The following is a 16,993-nucleotide window of genomic DNA, read 5'->3' on the forward strand; positions in this document are numbered from 1 at the left end:
AATGATGTCTGGTTTCAGTTAATAAGTCATTTTGTTCTCCAGGTGGAATTCAGATTATTTCATTGCAAACTTAGGAGCAGACCTGACCCTAGTGTTGGAAAGAGTTAAACTCCTTTGTCCCTCTAGATTGCAAGCAGGCTATGTCAATGTTAACCTCCTCTTCCGGATGTTTTCCCCAGAGGTTGGGTCATCCTGCTGGCAGAGATAGAAAAAGATCACCATCTCTGCCTTTTGGTAGACCAATTTGCTCCACCATCACAAGGCAGCCTGAGCGAACCCTATGGACAGGGACTCTGTTCAGAGGTAAAAGGAACAGCTAACTGCAGTTCACCACACTTGCCCATTTTTTACTTTAATTAAATTTACAGAGGGCATCTAGGTCAGTGACTCCCATTCTGTTTTAGAGGGCAGGCTGAGGAGTCAGGGTACTTGAGTTCACATTCCAGCTCCACCAGATGTGTGACCTTAGACAAATAACTCATCCTCTCTGAACTTCAGTTCCGACATAAGCTTCATGGAGAACTTTGTCCCCCTGCCTCTTTTTAGAGCTGTATCTCCAGTATTTAATATATATAACACATAGTAGATGTTCAAGAAATGAATTTCAGACATAAATGTAATGGTTAAGAGCAAGGACTTCATGCAGACTCCTAGGGTTCAAATTCCACTTCTGCCACTTACTGACTTTTTATTATTAGTTTCCTAGTTTACTATATTAGTGTTCTAGGACTGCCGTAACAAACTACCACAGACTTGGTGGCTTCAGACAACAGGAAATCATTCTTTCACAGTTCTGGAGGCTAGAAGTCCAGCCTCCAGAATCAAGGTGTCTGAGGGCTGCACTCCCTCTGAAGGCCCTAGGCGAGCATCCTTCCTTGCCTCTTCTAGCCTCTGGTGGCTCCAGGGGTTCTTGGCTTGCGGTTGCATCACTGTGGTCTCTGCCTCTGTCTTCACATGTCTTTTCCTCTTATGTCTTCTTTGAGGACACTTGGCATTGGGTTTAGGACCTGCCTGGATAATCCATGAGGATTTCATCTTGAGATTTTTAACTTAATCAAATCTGCAAAGACCCTTTTTCTAGGACAAGCTTACGTTAATAGTTTCTGGTTAGACCATCAACATAGCTTGTTAGGGCCACCCTTAAACCCACTCCAGGGCTGTCATGAGGATCAACTAAGTTACCATATGTAAAGTGCTTAGGGTAGTGCCTTACAGATGGTGAGAGTGAAATAACTGCTTTTTCTGACCTCACCAGTCATCCTCTAACAAAATACCCGAGACAAGTGTGTGTAAAGGTGTACAGTGTGTGGTACTCAGTAAAGAGGCCAGTGAGTGTTACTAACTTAGTAAATTGGTATTGAAGGCCAACATCTAGTAGTAATAATAAAGGATAAAGAATGCAAAAAAGGCTTTTTTCCTTTTGACTGTGCTTACGTTCTGGTAGTTTTCATTAGTATTCTTTCAATCACTACCACCATGATAGACTCGAGTCTGGTAATACTGAACCACCCTTGCAAGATGCTGAAGAATGAGTTTCCTAGGCGGAAGAGGTCAACACAGACAGCCCACAGCTGAAACCAAATTTCTGCTTGTGGTTCCAGAAGCATGAAAGATCAATTTTAGTTTTAGCAAAACTGAGTTCAAAGGTTTCGGGTTTGGTTTTCTAGGGAGCCCTTTTTTTTTTTTTTGATCTGGTAGATGTGCAAGGAGCATCAGTCTTGTCTGAAAACTGCAGCTGGCTCTTGGTCTGGCAGTGGTGGCAAGCTGCTGGGGGCATGGCCTGGGTCACATCCTGGCCCAGGGTAGGCAAGGCTGTTGGAGAGGAGGCTGAGGCCCGTGGGCAGTGGGCCACAGGGTGCATTAACCTCAGAGAACAGCCTTGTTGGTCCCTGTTGCTATGACAACAGTGGGCTGTGCCAGCAGCCCCAAAGAACGAATTAAATGAAAGGAAATTGCTGGTGTCCTCAAAAGAAAAGAGAAATTAAAGCAGGCTTCTCAGGAATCCTGGGATGTCTCTTTGACCTCCATATTCATGTTGAACTTGTCAGCAAGAGACACTCTCGGGGGTGCCAGTTGGAAGGCCCTGCCTTACCCACTGGATGTCCTTCAGAGAAGGAAGGTAGATGGCACAGTTCACAGACACTGGCTCTCCCTGGCTGGCCCTGGAACAAGGACCCCACTCTGTGGTGGCGGCCTGGGCTGAGCATCAGCGGTGCTGGCCTGTTTTATCTCCCAGCTCATCCCACATCTGTTGAGTTTGCCCTGATGAGACGCGGTGACCTGGAAACTCACACAGAGCTCTGTTTTGGAATAGACTGTATAGAAAATAAACATGTGGGATAAATAAAGCACAGGGCAGGAAGTAATGGTTTGAAAAAGTTACCAGGAAAACCACGGGTGAGGTCAGGTTCAGAAACTGAACGGCTTTCGGAGGCCCTTGGTCCTGACATCACTCAGAGGGCTCAGTACAGACCTCCGAGTGGAGCGGTTGCTTTTGGAATTGGCCCAGTGCTCAGTGTGCTAGCAGGCAGAAGAGCCCTGACCTACTTTTTTTCCTTTCTTTTGTTCTTTTTTTTTTTTTTTTTTGAAGAAAGTTTTGCTGCTTGTTGTGAGGCCTCCAACAGGGCAGTGAACTTGAAGAAGTAAGCTTTTTGCAGGGGGGCTGTTTAATATGTCAGGTTCCATGTCTCCCTCATGGAGATGAGCCAGCCCTCTAAGTGGGCTGTGTGGGGATCTGGCTGAAATGAGAGCCTTGGCATAGTGAGCCCCTTCCCTCTGGCCCCTTCAGCTCAGGCTGCATCCCAGGGCACCGTGATGCATGTTTAGGGTTCTGCCCTGCTGTGAAATTGATAAAATGGCCTTTTTGAGCAGTCAGACCAGAGGGCAGGCTGCAATGAAACCTCCTGGTAATTGGACCATGGTTTGTCATGCCCTTCCGCACTTGTGCCAGTGCCTTTTCTCTGTACTTAGAATAGCACCCAGACTCCTTGCCGTGGTCTTCAAGGCCCGACCTGACCTGGTTCCTGCATACAGCTTCAGTCTCAGGCTCAGCCTCTCTCATGCCATTCTAGCTACTCATACATTCTTTCTGCTCATGAATCACCTCAGGCTCATTTCCTCCCCAGGCCTTTGCACATGATGTTCACTTCTTCTTGGAAAATTGTCCCCAGATCCCCACATGCTGGCTCCTTCTTTCATTGCTGCACAGATGTCACTTCCTGAGAGAGATCGGTGCTGCCACCTTATCCAAGATGGTCCTACGCCCCACTAGTCACTTTCCATCCTGGCACTCTGCTTCCTTTCCTGCATGGTTCTTATTGCTCCCTGACATCATTGGTTTACTTCTTTGTTAACTCATTTATTGTTTTTGCCCCTCACCCTCAAATATCAGTGACTGTGTTGTTCTTGGTCACCAGTTTATCCCCAACTTCTAAAAGAGTGCCTGACTGATAGGTGGCACTTAGACTTTTGTTAAGTACATTAGTGATTACCAAAATCGTGGGCTTTTTGAAATGCTGCCCAGAAGAGAGATTGAAAATTCTCAAGTGACAGATAGGCCCAAGACCTACATTTTAAAAGATGTGGACAGTCTTCACAGAGATGCTTTTGGCCAAGAGCACACCTAAGGGAATCTGGAAATCAGTTTGGGGGTGGAGGTAACTGTTGGGGTAGTTTCTGTTAGAAGAAACAGAAAATCCACTTAAAAGCAACTTAAAATTTTAGGGCATTTCCTAGCTCACTTAATAAGCAATCCTAGGGTAGGGCTGTTGCAGGGTGATAGTGATCATGTCAGGGCCTTACTTTCCCTCTACCTTCCAAGGGCTACATAGCATCCATGGGGTTGTAAAAAGTTGGACATGACTTCGTGACTAACACTTTCACTTTTCATCTTCCATTCCACCATTCTCCATGTGTGACTTTTCCCTTTAGGTTTGTCCTCATGTCATAGGATAGATGCAGTCACTAAGGGTATCATCTCACACAGTCAGCTTGAGAAGTAGGAAAAGGAAATGGTCCTGTCTTGTGGCCTTTTAGGGACAAAATGAGTTATTGAGCAGACTTTTCCTCCTGTCTCTTGACCAGAATGGCAATGATGCTTATTCCTTAAATAGTCACTGGCAAGAGGAATCTACTATCTTTGGCTTTGACTAATAAAAATTCATCCCCTGGTATAAGGGAGGGGCCCAACTTCCCATGGTGCACTCAACTTATAGATCCCTGTGTCAGATAGAGGCTGCTTGGTTGACATCGACAAGTTTCTTTACCAACTGAAAGGCCTTTTCAAAGCAGACTTTGCTCCATGAGCAAGTGACAGGCTTTGAGGCAGCCTTAAAAACCTGATTAAATAAACCTTGGGGCCAAGTTGACAAAAGCTTAGAGGGAAACAGAGTGGACCAAAAGTCGGTAAAAGCAGAAGTAAAAGGGGAAAGATAAAGTAGAAAGCTTATGTGGTCCATGAGGGTAGAATTTTATCAGGAGAAGTATCACTACCCTTTGTCTGGTTGCCTTGGTTGTCCTCTTTGTCACGGCAGCTCAACAAATGCTCACCAGGCATCTAGGATACATTCGATTCTTTTCTCAAGCAGTATTTCACTGTCATGAGATGCTCTCACTAACCTGCTAGCCTTTCAGCTGTGACTTCAAGGGAAACTTTTTGCCTAGGGTGCACCCAAGGGAAGAGTTAAGCCCTCTGGGTCTTGCTATGGTTTGCTTGGAGACCAAACTCTGCCAGTCTATGACCAAGTGTATGTTTTCAGGATATCACAAAGGATACCTTAGTTTTCTGGGTTTCACACTACCTGTTACAGGTCTCATTATCTCTTTGGGTTCTTTGGTGGTATTTTTATGACACATTTATTTAGTGAGAAAAATCATAACCACATTATCTTATATCTGCTAAAAACACTTGGTTTCAAGACAGCATTTCACACGTGCTTTTTGTCAGCATCTTTGTTCTGTCCATGAGTAAATACTACTACTCCGATTTTGCTTTAATCAAATCCTGTAGGAGTTAGCACTTGCAAAAATCTTTTCATTTCTACTTCCCACCAGATTTTTTTGAAAAAACGGTGACCTAGACTCCCACCCACCTGGCCTCCTTCCTTGTATCACACAACTATGATGGACTGTGCCAGTCTTACACAACCTGATAATATCTTTGTGGTTCATTTTTGTTTGTTTTTATTTTAATTCTTTATTTTTCTTGTCATTATGAAACATTTCAGCCTACACAAATAATACAGCAGACATCCGTTTACTCACCACTGAGATTAACACATTAACATTTTGTCGTATTTGCTTCAGATCAGTTTTTAAAAACATGAAATGCAGTAACTAAAGTCCATCCCCAGAAGATTAACTGAATGATATGTACATCGTTTGCATGCGTGCTCTCTATCTAGTTGTTCACCTAACAGTATATCATATTTGTATGTCAAGGGTTTACGTAAATGGCATTCCATGCATAGACTTTTGGAATATGCTTAACTTTGGATATTGTGTTTTTTAGATGTATCCCTGTTACTTCAGTAGCTCTACTTCATTCAGTTGCTGTTAGTGATCTGCCATATGGATATAGCACAGTTTGTTTATTCACTGCTCTATGGATGGATATTTTGGCTTTTAAGGAAAGCATTCTCCATATTTTCTTTTTTCTTAATGTATAATTGTCAGCAAGGCCAAAATGAACTTTCTTATACACATTTCCTTGTGTACATACAGGAAATTTTCCTCACTGTTTACTTGTAAGTAGAATTGATGGGTCATAATGTAATGTATATTTTATAATTAAGTAGAGATTAAGAAATTGCTCTCTAAACTGATTCAATGAATTTATAGCACCGTTAGCAATGTATAGGAGCTGTCATTTCTTAAGATTCTCACAAGCACTTAATATCATCAGTTTAAAATATTTTTTCCATTCTGATAGGTATGAAAATAATATTTAATTTTTTAAAATGTTTGCATTTTCTGGAGTGTTAGTGAGTTGAGTATTTTTTCATTTGCTTGTTGGGTATTTCATGTGTTTGTTTAGTGAATTGTCTGTATCCTTTATCTATTTCTATACTGGGTTTTCTATTTCCCACTGGTTTATAAGGAGTTTTAGTAGACTTTTATCAGCTTTGAGTCTTTCAAATATCTTCTCTTAGTTGGTTTCTTATCTTTTATATTTCAAATCTTATATATAAAGATTTTTTTTAAAACTTCATGTAGGCAAATTGATAAATCATTCTTTTTTACTTTTATCTTATTGTGAAAAGTGAAAGTGAAGTTGCTCAGTTGTGTCCAACTCTTTGTGACCCCATGGACTGTAGCCTACCAGGCTCCACCATCCATGGGATTTTCCAGGCAAGAATACTGGAGAGAGTTGCCATTTCCTTCTCCAGGAAATCTTCCCCACCCAGGGATTGAACCTGGGTCTCTCTCATTATAGGCAGACGCTTTACCATCTGAGCCACCAGGGAAGTCCTTTGATCTTATTGTAGCTTGTTCAAAAAAGTCTTTCCCTATCACAAAATGAAAAATTCTTCTTGTTGTTCCTTCTAAAGGGAAAGAATTGCTGGTTTTTCATATTTACTTTTTTTTTTTTCATTCTCCTAGAATTAATATTGTGTATGGTGTGAGGCAGAAGTCACATTTATTTTTTCACATAGATGCCAGTTGTCCTAATCCCATATTTTGAACAATCTTACCTTTATTATGTATGTAACAACCTTGGCCTGTCTGAAAGTAGAGGTGAAGGAAATCTATTTGTTTTATTCCACAAGGCCCAATCCTGTAATAATTCTTCCCATACCCTATGCTAGTGCGTTTCAAACACTAGGCACCTGAGAATCACTAGGGGAGTATGTCAGGAATGCAGATTCCTAGAACCCGCCTCTGACCACTAAAGGAGAATATCTGCGGGTAGGAGCCTAGGAATCTATATGTTAAACAGATGCCCCAGTTGAGTTTGGCACAAGTGGCCTGTAGAGCACGCTGAGAAATCCTGCCTTTAGTTTAATACCAGGAAGTTACAGTTATCTATATCCATACTGCACATCTTCCAGGGGACACAGTTGAAAATGTTATGTTTTCTCTTCTTTTATACACACATACTCTTACACTCATTAATAAAGGGCCCCAACCAACCCCTTTGATGAAAATGAAAAGGATTTCAGTCTTCAGTCTCCTATGATTGCTGTGGGCTCAGTAAATCTCCTAAGGAAATCAGATAAGTTAGGCTGGTAAAAATGAATGTCTAGGAGTCCAGAGAGGTTAGAGACCCATGAAGTGAAGTGAAAGTCGCTCAGTCGTGTCCAGCTCTTTGCGACCCCGACCCCATGGACTATACAGTCCATGGAATTCTCCAGGCTAGAGTACTAGAGTGGGTAGCCTTTCCCTTCTCCAGGGTATCTTCCCAACCCAGGGATCAAACCCAGGTCTTCCGCATTGCAGGCGGATTCTTTACCAGCTGAGTCACCAGGGAAGCCCAAGAATACTGGAGTGGGTAGCCTATTCCTTCTCCAGGGGATCCTCCCAACCCAGGAACTGAACCAGAGTCTCCTCCATTGTAGGCAGATTCTTTACCAACTGAGCTATTAGGGGAGCCCTAGAGACCCATAGCACAGGCTGATTTGCTGCTCAGTTTGACCACCATGTATATTCCATTTTGTTAATTCCTCTTTTCGTAATCTTGCTGTTTCCTGCCAAATCTATTCTGTTAACTCTGGTTGGACCTGGAAGGAGGTTTTATAATTTAAAATAGTAATAATTCACCCACAAGCCTCTATCTTGGGTGGTGGTTTCTATGGCTGCTGTCATCAGGGCTTTCCCAGGGGAGAGGTTGTGTAGCCTACAATCTAAGCTCTTTCTTAGGATACCTAGACTCCTTGGCACCATGGGGCCAAGGCAGCCTTTCATACTGTAGGAGCAGGAAGATTGTGTTTCTCAGACTGGCATGTATGTGTGTGGAACGAAATGTGGATGAGTTACTGGCGGCAACAGAGCTTTGTCTGCTCATTTCCAATGTTAAAGAGGCCGGAGAAGAAGCATTCCTTAATGCAAGAATACAGGAGCTCCATTTACTGAGACAGTGTGTAAAACTAGGTGAACACTCAGAAGCCTTTGGTGGAACATTTATATTTTTACTTGTCAATGAGTCACTGTTTTCTCTGTTTCACTCTGAAGTGTACTATTAGTTTGATACTCTAGTGGTTTTGACTTTCCGGGTAGCATAAAAAGTATATGCAAATCATTAGGAAATACCTATTTTTCTTGTTGATTTGTTTTCAGGCAAATTCCAGACCTCCAAGTGAGAACAATGGGAAATCTAATCTTTGAATAAATGACTCTCAATATAATTTCTAGACATGAAACATAACCACTCTCAGATCTTTTCCTTTGACTTGAGATGGGAAATCTGATCCTTTCCATTGATGTGGAGAGTGCCCTGTCTTTTAATAGGTTTCATGGAGAAGTATAATTTTTGTCTTGTTTTGAGTACTGTTAGTTCAGATAAGGCAGAGGGGAAAAGAGTGACCATGTAGACAAATATGACCAGTTGTTGGAAAACCTGTAGGAAATCCCAGGAAAAGCATAATCTTTGTAACAGGTGCATTTCTGTCTGACTTATCTTTCTGGATCTCTCTTAGGAAAGGCTTTGTTGTGTTTGCCTGGTGTTGACGACACTGATTCTACCTCTGTAGCCACAGATAAAATAAGTTGTTCATGATTAACCTCTTGGACTTTGCACAGACACCTGCTTATGCAATTTAGTGATCCCTGGTGGCCAGAGATTCTTGGACTAGCTCACATCCGCAGTGCAAATACTGAGTGCAGGGCTCAGGTCACCTGTACTTATAGTTTTTGGTACCGAGGTAGATTTTAAAGTGGTTGCAGGACATATTACCTAAAGTTACATGGACAGGGCAGTCATTGAATCCAAGAATGAAAAGTCAGATATAGAAATGAAGTCTAGAAGACACACAGAAAGTTGACTAGTGATCTGTGTTTATTATTTTTAAAAATAGAGCTTTAGAAATAGGCAGAACCAGAACTTAAACTTGGGTCTGAGTCATACCAAAGTCTGTATTCTCATCACTACCTTGCATTGCTCCTCTGGGGATTGTAGGAAAGACCAATACAATACATCACTAAAAGAACTGACTGCCCATATCACCCAGAGAAAATTCTCATATTATACAAGGATTTTCATATATATATATATATTTAACATTTAAATAGGATCTTAAGTGTAGAACTGTTAGAATCAGTGACCACAAGGTACCTATCAGTAATTACATGACAGTGGGGGAATCTAGCCATGACCACACAGTAAAGGCAAGTGGATAGTCCCTATCAGTATACATACATTCTTTTTTTTTTTTTTTTAATATACAAACAGTCTTGTATCTCCAATATGAAACTGAAAAAAGCTTTCTTTGACCCACATCTGCCTTCAGACACTGGCTGAATTCTTTCCTGTTCACTGTGTAACTTTTTTTTTTTTCCAAAAGCACTGGTTTTATTTATACAGAGTCCTAACCATTTCAGTGGCAGCAAGAGTGGGAGAAGTTCCTTTTTCAATCGAGGGGCCCCCGAAATGTTGGTCTGTTGTTACCAAACACACAAGCAAGTGGTGTCACGGATTTGGTAAACTAACTACAGTGTCTAGTCTCTCTCTGCTAGAGCAACAAGGTGAGCGTCAATCTCTGCTTCTGTAAGAATCCTGAATTTAGGATTTTCGACTGTAACTACTCCAACTTCTATTTCTGAAGGTTTGAAATCAATTGATAGAACAGTAGACAGGCATGTAATCGCAGTTTCCACTGTCTGTTCAAAGGTCCAATCAAATTTCTTCTTTACTTTTTTTTCAAGGAAGCTGGTTGACTCAGTTTGTTTAACTCCTGCAGCAGTTGCTTTAAACCCACAATAGTAACCTGCAGGATCACACTTGTACACCTGAGGGCCTTGTTCTTCATCTATACCAATTAAAATCATACAACAACCAAGAGGCCTCATTTCAGCATTCTGTGTGTAGACCTGAGAAATATCAGCAATTCTTTTACACAGCATGTCCACGGGAATTTCGTAACCATACTTGTATTTTCAATTAGCTGCCTCATAGCGTGCCCTCTGTACCTGGGATCTACTGTCAGCTGTCATTCCTGTCATCACACAGCCAATGTTTTCAGTTATCTTGAATAAGTGAGTCACTGTGCTGGAATCCAGTAATTTGTCAGGCACTTTCTTCTGTGTGACAATCACTGCACAGTCTTTCCCTCTGACAGCTACTGATGTAAGGCCATCCTGGTTAATAGCCTTAAAAGCATATTCTACTTGGTAGAGCCGTCCCTCGGGAGAAAAAATGGTAATGTGTCGGTCAAAACCAGCGCTGGAACCCCGGGACATGGTGCACCACTATTCCAAGCACAATCTCGGGCCTCCTAGCTCCTACACCAGGCGTACAAGCCCACTGTGTAACTTTTACAAATATTCTCCCTAGCCACCAATGTAACATGTTCCTTACCTTCAGTTTTCTCCTCAAGGATGACCCACATGGGCTTCAGACCCTTACTCACAGATACCCTCCAACACGAAGTCTAAAGGTTGTTTTCTGTCTTCATTTTTCTCAAACTCACAGCAGCAATCAACTTGATTCCTTCTTTTTTGAACTTGGGCCATAATTGACATAACATTACACATTAATTTTAAGTGTACAACATAATAATTTGATGTCTTTGTATATTATGAAATGATCACACAGTAAGTCTAGTTAATATCTATCACCATACGTAGTTACATAATTTTTTTTCCTTGTGATGAGGACTTTGAAGATATATTCTTGGCAATGTTCAGATATGCAATACAGCTTTATTAACTATAGTCACAATGCTGTACAGTATGCATGCTGCATGTGTGCTCAGTTGCTTGGTCTTGTCCGACTCTTTACAAGCCCATGGACTGTAGCCTGCCAGGCTCCTCTGTCCATGGGATTTCCCAGGCAAGAATACTGGAGCCAGTTGCCATTTCCTTCTCCAGGGGAATCTGTATTAGTGGGCTTGGAGCTTAGGTGTTTTTGTTTGTTTTTTTAGGTTCCACATATAAATGAGATCATACTACATTTGTTTTTCTCTGACTTACTTTATTTAGCATAATGCCCTCAAGATGTGCCTGTGTTGTTGCAGATGGCAAGATTTCATTATTTTTTTTATGGCTGAATAGTATTACCTTATAAATATATGCACCACATCTTCTTTACCCATGTATCCACTGATGGAGACATAGGTTATTTCCATATCTTGGCTATTGTAAATAATGCTGCAGTGAATGTGGGAGTGTATATATCTTTTCGAGTTAGTGTTTTCATTTTCTTTGGATAAATATCCAGAAGTGGAATTACTAGATCATGAGGTAGTTCTATTTTTAAATTTTTGAGACACCTCCATAATTTTTTCCATAGTGGCTGCACGAATTGACATTTCCATCAACAGTGCACAAGGATCCTTTTTCCACATCCTCACTAGATACTTGCTATTTCTTGTCTTTACGATAATAGTCATTCTAACTACTGTGTCAACATCTCTTATTAAAGTTTTTTTTTCCCCCTCTACTGTTTTTCTCCTATCTTATTCTTTGATTCCTTTTTGATTTCTTTTTTGCTGGCCTCTTCTCCTCTGCTGAACCTCTAAATTTTGTTAAGTCCATGGGTTGGTTCTTGCAGCCACCTCTTTTCACCTCCACTTTCCTTAGTCTTATTATGTTATATACCTTATGTAAACTGAAGACATCAACTCCATACCTTCAAGTGTAACCTCTGCCTTGAGCTCCTGTGTCATATATCCAGCTTGGAAGTAGTCCATTGTAAATTTTTAAATGGGAGACCACCAAGAAATTTTATTTACTTCTTAAGCGTCATATATACTTGACGCTTCTTAAATAATTTCATAAGCACCTCAAACTTAGTATGTCTTACTATACCCACCCAGCCTGCTTCTTCCTGAGTCTTCTCTATCATGAAGAGAGACCGTTATCTACCCAAGTGCCCAGGCTATAAACTCACCAGTAATCCTGGCATTTTCTCTTTCTCTAATTATCACATCTCATCTTTTAGCAAATCGTGTTGACTTTACCTTTACATGTGAATCTTTCTGCTTCTCTCCATGGTATAAGCCCCCTCAACTCTTTTCTAGACCATTGAAGTGGCTTCATAACAGCTTTCCTTGCTTCCACTATTGATTCCTGCTACAATTCATTCCTCCTATATGGCAGCCAAAATTACTTATTTAAGAAGTAAATAAAAATTTTTGGTGGTCCCCCATTTAAAAATTTACAGTGGACTACTTCTAATAATATCTAGCAAACTCCTGTCAGACAAACCCTCATGTAGATAACAGCTATAAACTCTGGAAAAAATAGATAAACAGCTACCTGGAGGGACTAGTGAGTCATCGAAAGCAGATACAATTGGGAAAGAGTCTATGTTTGAAAAGTGGGATAGAAAAAAAAAAAAAAAGAAAAGTGGGATAGAGCAAAGATGGGTTGCCCAGAGACCTGGCTGATGTCTGAATTATGCTTGTGTGGGGTAGACCCCAAAGAGCCCAGAATAAGCCTTATAGAACTCAACAGAGATATCAACTGCCACCCACTGCAAGGGAAGCAGAGCTTAGGGTTTCATGTTAGTCAAGTCAATTGGCCTGCTAAAAGTGAGCAAGGTAATAATAATAAAACTACTTGGAAAAATACAACAGAGTCCAGGGGTTTTACAGCACATTCTTTCTGGTCAGGAAATACTACAAAATTACCAGGCCCATGAAAGAAACAGAAAAATGTGACTCACACTCTAGCAAAGACAATCTTTGGATACCCATCACTGGATGATCTATTTGTAGTATTTAGCACACAGAGGTTTTAAAGCAACTATTATAGCTACATTCAGGTACCTGTAGGAAAATATTCTCACAATGAATGAAAAAATGGAAATCTCAGCAGAAAAAGAGAAATTACAAAAAAAAGTAAGAGTTCTAGAACTGAAAAATGAAGTATCTGGAAAAATTTACTGGATGATATTAATGGAAGATTAAAGATAGCAAAAGAAAGACTTCATAAACTTAGAGGTAGATCAATAGAAATCATCCAAGATGAAGAATAGAGAGGAAAAAGATTTTAAAATCTCATGACCTGTGAACAATATAAAAAGGTCTAGCATACATTTAATTGGAGTTCCAGAAGTTTCCAAGAAGAGGAAAGAGCATGGAACAGAAAAATATTTGATGAAACAATGGCTGAAGATGTCCTTTCTTTAGTTAAAGTCATACACTTAATAATTAATGAAACCAAATAAGCCCCAAATTGAATAAAGAGAAAACTATACTCAAGGCAAAACATCATAAATCTGAAGAAAACAAAAGATGAGTAAATCTTGAAAGCAGCCAGAGAAATAGAGTATGAATGACTCTATTTGAATAGAGTATGAAGTCCCCTATGACAGGGACTTCTCCCACTGTTTTCAGGCTTCTATAGATGACAGTAATTTTAAAATGCTGGAAGAAACGGAAACCAACCTAGGATGCTGTTTTCCACAAAAATACTTTTTAAGAATGAGGGGGCACAGAGAGGACATTTTAAGATAAATAAAATTAAGAGACTTCATTGTGAGTTGACTACACTATAAGAAATGCTACAGGAAGTTCTCCAGGTTGAAGGGAAAGATACCAGAGGGAAATCTAGGCTATCAGGAGGGGATGAAGAGCACTGGATATGGCAAATATGTAAATAAATAGGAAAGGCGTTCTTCCTTCTAGTTCTTTTAAACTACATATGACTGTTTAAAAGAAAAATTATAACATGTTTGGGGATTTATTAATATCCCACATTTATAGAAAACTACAGTGTTAAGAATGGGAAAGGAGAAAATGGGTATATACAGCTGTAAGATTCTTATGTGAAATGGTATCACATTAAGAGGATTGTGAAATGTTAAGGATATATATTGTAATCTCTCCAGCAGCCGCTTAGGTAAAGTAAAACAAAAAACAGAAAGAGATGTACCCAAAACACTAATAGATAAAATGGAATTCTAAAAACATTTGATTAACTCAAAAGAAGGTAGGCAAAGAGGAACCAAAACAAAGAGGACAGGCAGAAAACAAAATAGTAACGTGTTAGACCTAAATCCAAATAATCATGAAATGTAAATAGAATAAACACTCCAGTTAAAGCAGAGATTAACAAGCTGCATAAAAATACAAGCTCCCATATATATTCTGTCTATAAGTAACCCATTTTAAGTATCAAGGCACAAACAGGTTGAAACTAAATGGATAGATTTAGTTATAACATGCAAATAGCATAAAATGACTAGATTGGCTTAATATCAGGTAAAGTAGACTTTAAGATAAAGGGGTCAAAAGAGACATATCATAATGATAAAATGGCCAATTCATAACTGATCAATCATAAGTATGCATGCTCCTAATAAGAGCTTCAAAATACCTGACAAAAATAGTGTTAAAGGGAGAAATAGACATATCCACAGTCATTATTAGAAAATAATAATTTTATAACTCTTCTCTCAGGAATTAATAGAACTACACAAGAGATAAATAAAACTATAGAGGAAATGAATAGCACTATCAACTTTTTTTGTCTAATGGATATTTACTAACACAGTGTAACAACTGCAGAATAATGTTTTCTTTTTCAAGTGCATATGGTACATTCATCAAGATAGACACATCCTGGGCTATAAAACACATCTCAATAAATTTACAAGGCTTAAAATTATATGCAGAATATTTTCTGACTATAGTAGAATTGAATTAGAAATTTAAAACAGTGGAAAGTCTAGGAAAACTCCAAATATTTGAAAGACAACACAATCTGATAGGCTCCTTTTTCTTATTTGAGGCTCACCTTAAAACTTCCCTGGTGGCTCAGAGGTTAAAGCGTCTGCCTGCAATGCAGGAGACCTGGGTTCAATCCCTGGGTCGGAAAGATCCCCTGGAGAAGGAAATGGCAACCCACTCCAGTATTTTTGCCTGGAGAATCCCATGGACGGAGGAGCCTATTAGGCTTCAGTCCACGGGGTCGCAGAGTCGGACCCGACTGAGCGACTTCACCTTCACTTTAAATTTTACATCCCTTCATGAGGGCTTCTCTGACTGCCTGTTTAAGGTAAGCTCCCCAGTGAACTTTATTATATAATTTTGCTTCACTTTCACCACAGTACTGTTCACATTACCAGATATTTACTTGTTTGGCCATTGGTTTAACTGTTTTCCTCCACTAGTGTGTAAGTTCTAAGAAGGTAGAGATGTTTATTGTTCACTGCTAGGATGGCGACAAAACACAGAAGATGCTTAACAGGAATTGCTGGATGTGTGAACAGGAAACATGGGTGCTCCACAGTCCATCATAAGCCCATCGAGGTGCTGATTATGAGACTCGATAACATCACCAGTGACAATAATAAACAACATTCTATTGGTATTATTATTGCTCAGGCACTTTAAATGCCATAATCCTTTCAACTGCCTGTGCAGTAGTACTTCTGGTATCTCCAGTTTATAGAAAGAGAGACTGGGCTACAAAATATTATAATCAGTGTCACTTAACTAGTGAAGAGGAAGATAGAAAACCTGGGTTTTCTGATTACAGAGCGCTCATTCTGAGCAACCAGTAGTTTATGATGAGGAAAGAAAGGCTGGTAGTTCTGCTTGCATGTGGTATATGAAGCAGCACAAACTCTGTCAATTCTTAGAAACAAGGCTTTGGTCCTCTGCTTGAGAGCCACAGTTAACTGTCAACTAAAGATGTGAAAGACTCTTTTCAATATTAAAGTCAGTTTCATGTTTCTGTAGACCAGTCCTGATAATGACAGTATTTTAAACCAGTGGAGAAAGGATGGGTTAGTCAGTAAATGGGTTAGTCACTTAGTCAGTAAAAAAGATCTTCACGATCCAGATAATCATGAAGGTGTGATCGCTCACTCTCACCTAGGGCTGGACATCCTGGAATGTGAAGTCAGGTGGGCCTTAGGAAGCATCACTATGAACAAAGCTAGTGGAGGTGATGGAATTCCAGTTGAGCTATTTCAAATTCTAAAAGATGATGCTGTGAAAGTGCTGCACTCAATATGTCAACAAATTTGGAAAACTCAGCAGTGGCCACAGGACTGGAAAAGGTCAGTTTTCATTCCAATCCCAAAGAAAGGCAATGCCAAAGAATGCTCAAAACTACCGCACAATTGCACTCATCTCACACGCTTAGTAAAGTAATGCTCAAAATTCTGCAAGCCAGGCTTCAGCAATACGTGAACTATGAACTTCCAGATGTTCAAGCTGGTTTTAGAAAAGGCAGAGGAACCAGAGATCAAATTGCCAACATCCGCTGGATCATTGAAAAAGCAAGAGAGTTCCAGAAAAACATCTATTTCTGCTTTATTGACTATGCCAAAGCCTTTGACTGTGTGGATCACCACAAACTGGAAAGTTCTGAAAGAGCTGGGAATACCAGACCACCTGACCTGCCTCTTGAGAAACCTATATACAGGTAGGAGGCAACAATTAGAGCTGGACATGGAACAACACACTGGTTCCAGATGGGAAAAGGAATACGTCAAGGCTGTATATTGTCACCCTACTTATTTAACTTATACGCAGAGTACATCATGAGAAATGCTGGGCTGGAGGAAGCACAAGCTGGAATCAAGATTGCTGGGAGAAGTATCAATAACCTCAGATACACAGATGACACCACCCTTATGGCAGAAAGTGAAGAACTAAAGAGCCTCTTGATGAAAGAAGAGAGTGAGAAAGTTGGCTTAAAGCTCAAAATTCAGAAAACTAAGATCATGGCATCTGGTCCCATCACTTCATGGGAAATAGATGGGGAAACAGTGGAAACCGTGGCTGACTTTATTTTTCTGGGCTCCAAAATGACTGCAGATGGTGATTGCAGCCATGAAATTAAAAGATGCTCCTTGGAAGAAAAGTTAGGACCAACCTAGACA

At 40.2% G+C, this 16,993-nt stretch overlaps 1 pseudogene across 1 annotated transcript; it reads right to left on the reverse strand.

Annotated features, from left to right (window-relative positions):
- Nucleotides 1-9,478: 9,478 nt before the first annotated feature.
- On the reverse strand, nt 9,479-10,449 carry LOC122700312 (annotated as a pseudogene). Its single transcript, XR_006342744.1, has one exon. The product of XR_006342744.1 is annotated as a proteasome subunit alpha type-6-like (transcript).
- Nucleotides 10,450-16,993: the final 6,544 nt, after the last annotated feature.

Source organism: Cervus elaphus, chromosome 9, assembly GCF_910594005.1.
Source record: "Cervus elaphus chromosome 9, mCerEla1.1, whole genome shotgun sequence".
Taxonomy (NCBI): domain Eukaryota; kingdom Metazoa; phylum Chordata; class Mammalia; order Artiodactyla; family Cervidae; genus Cervus; species Cervus elaphus.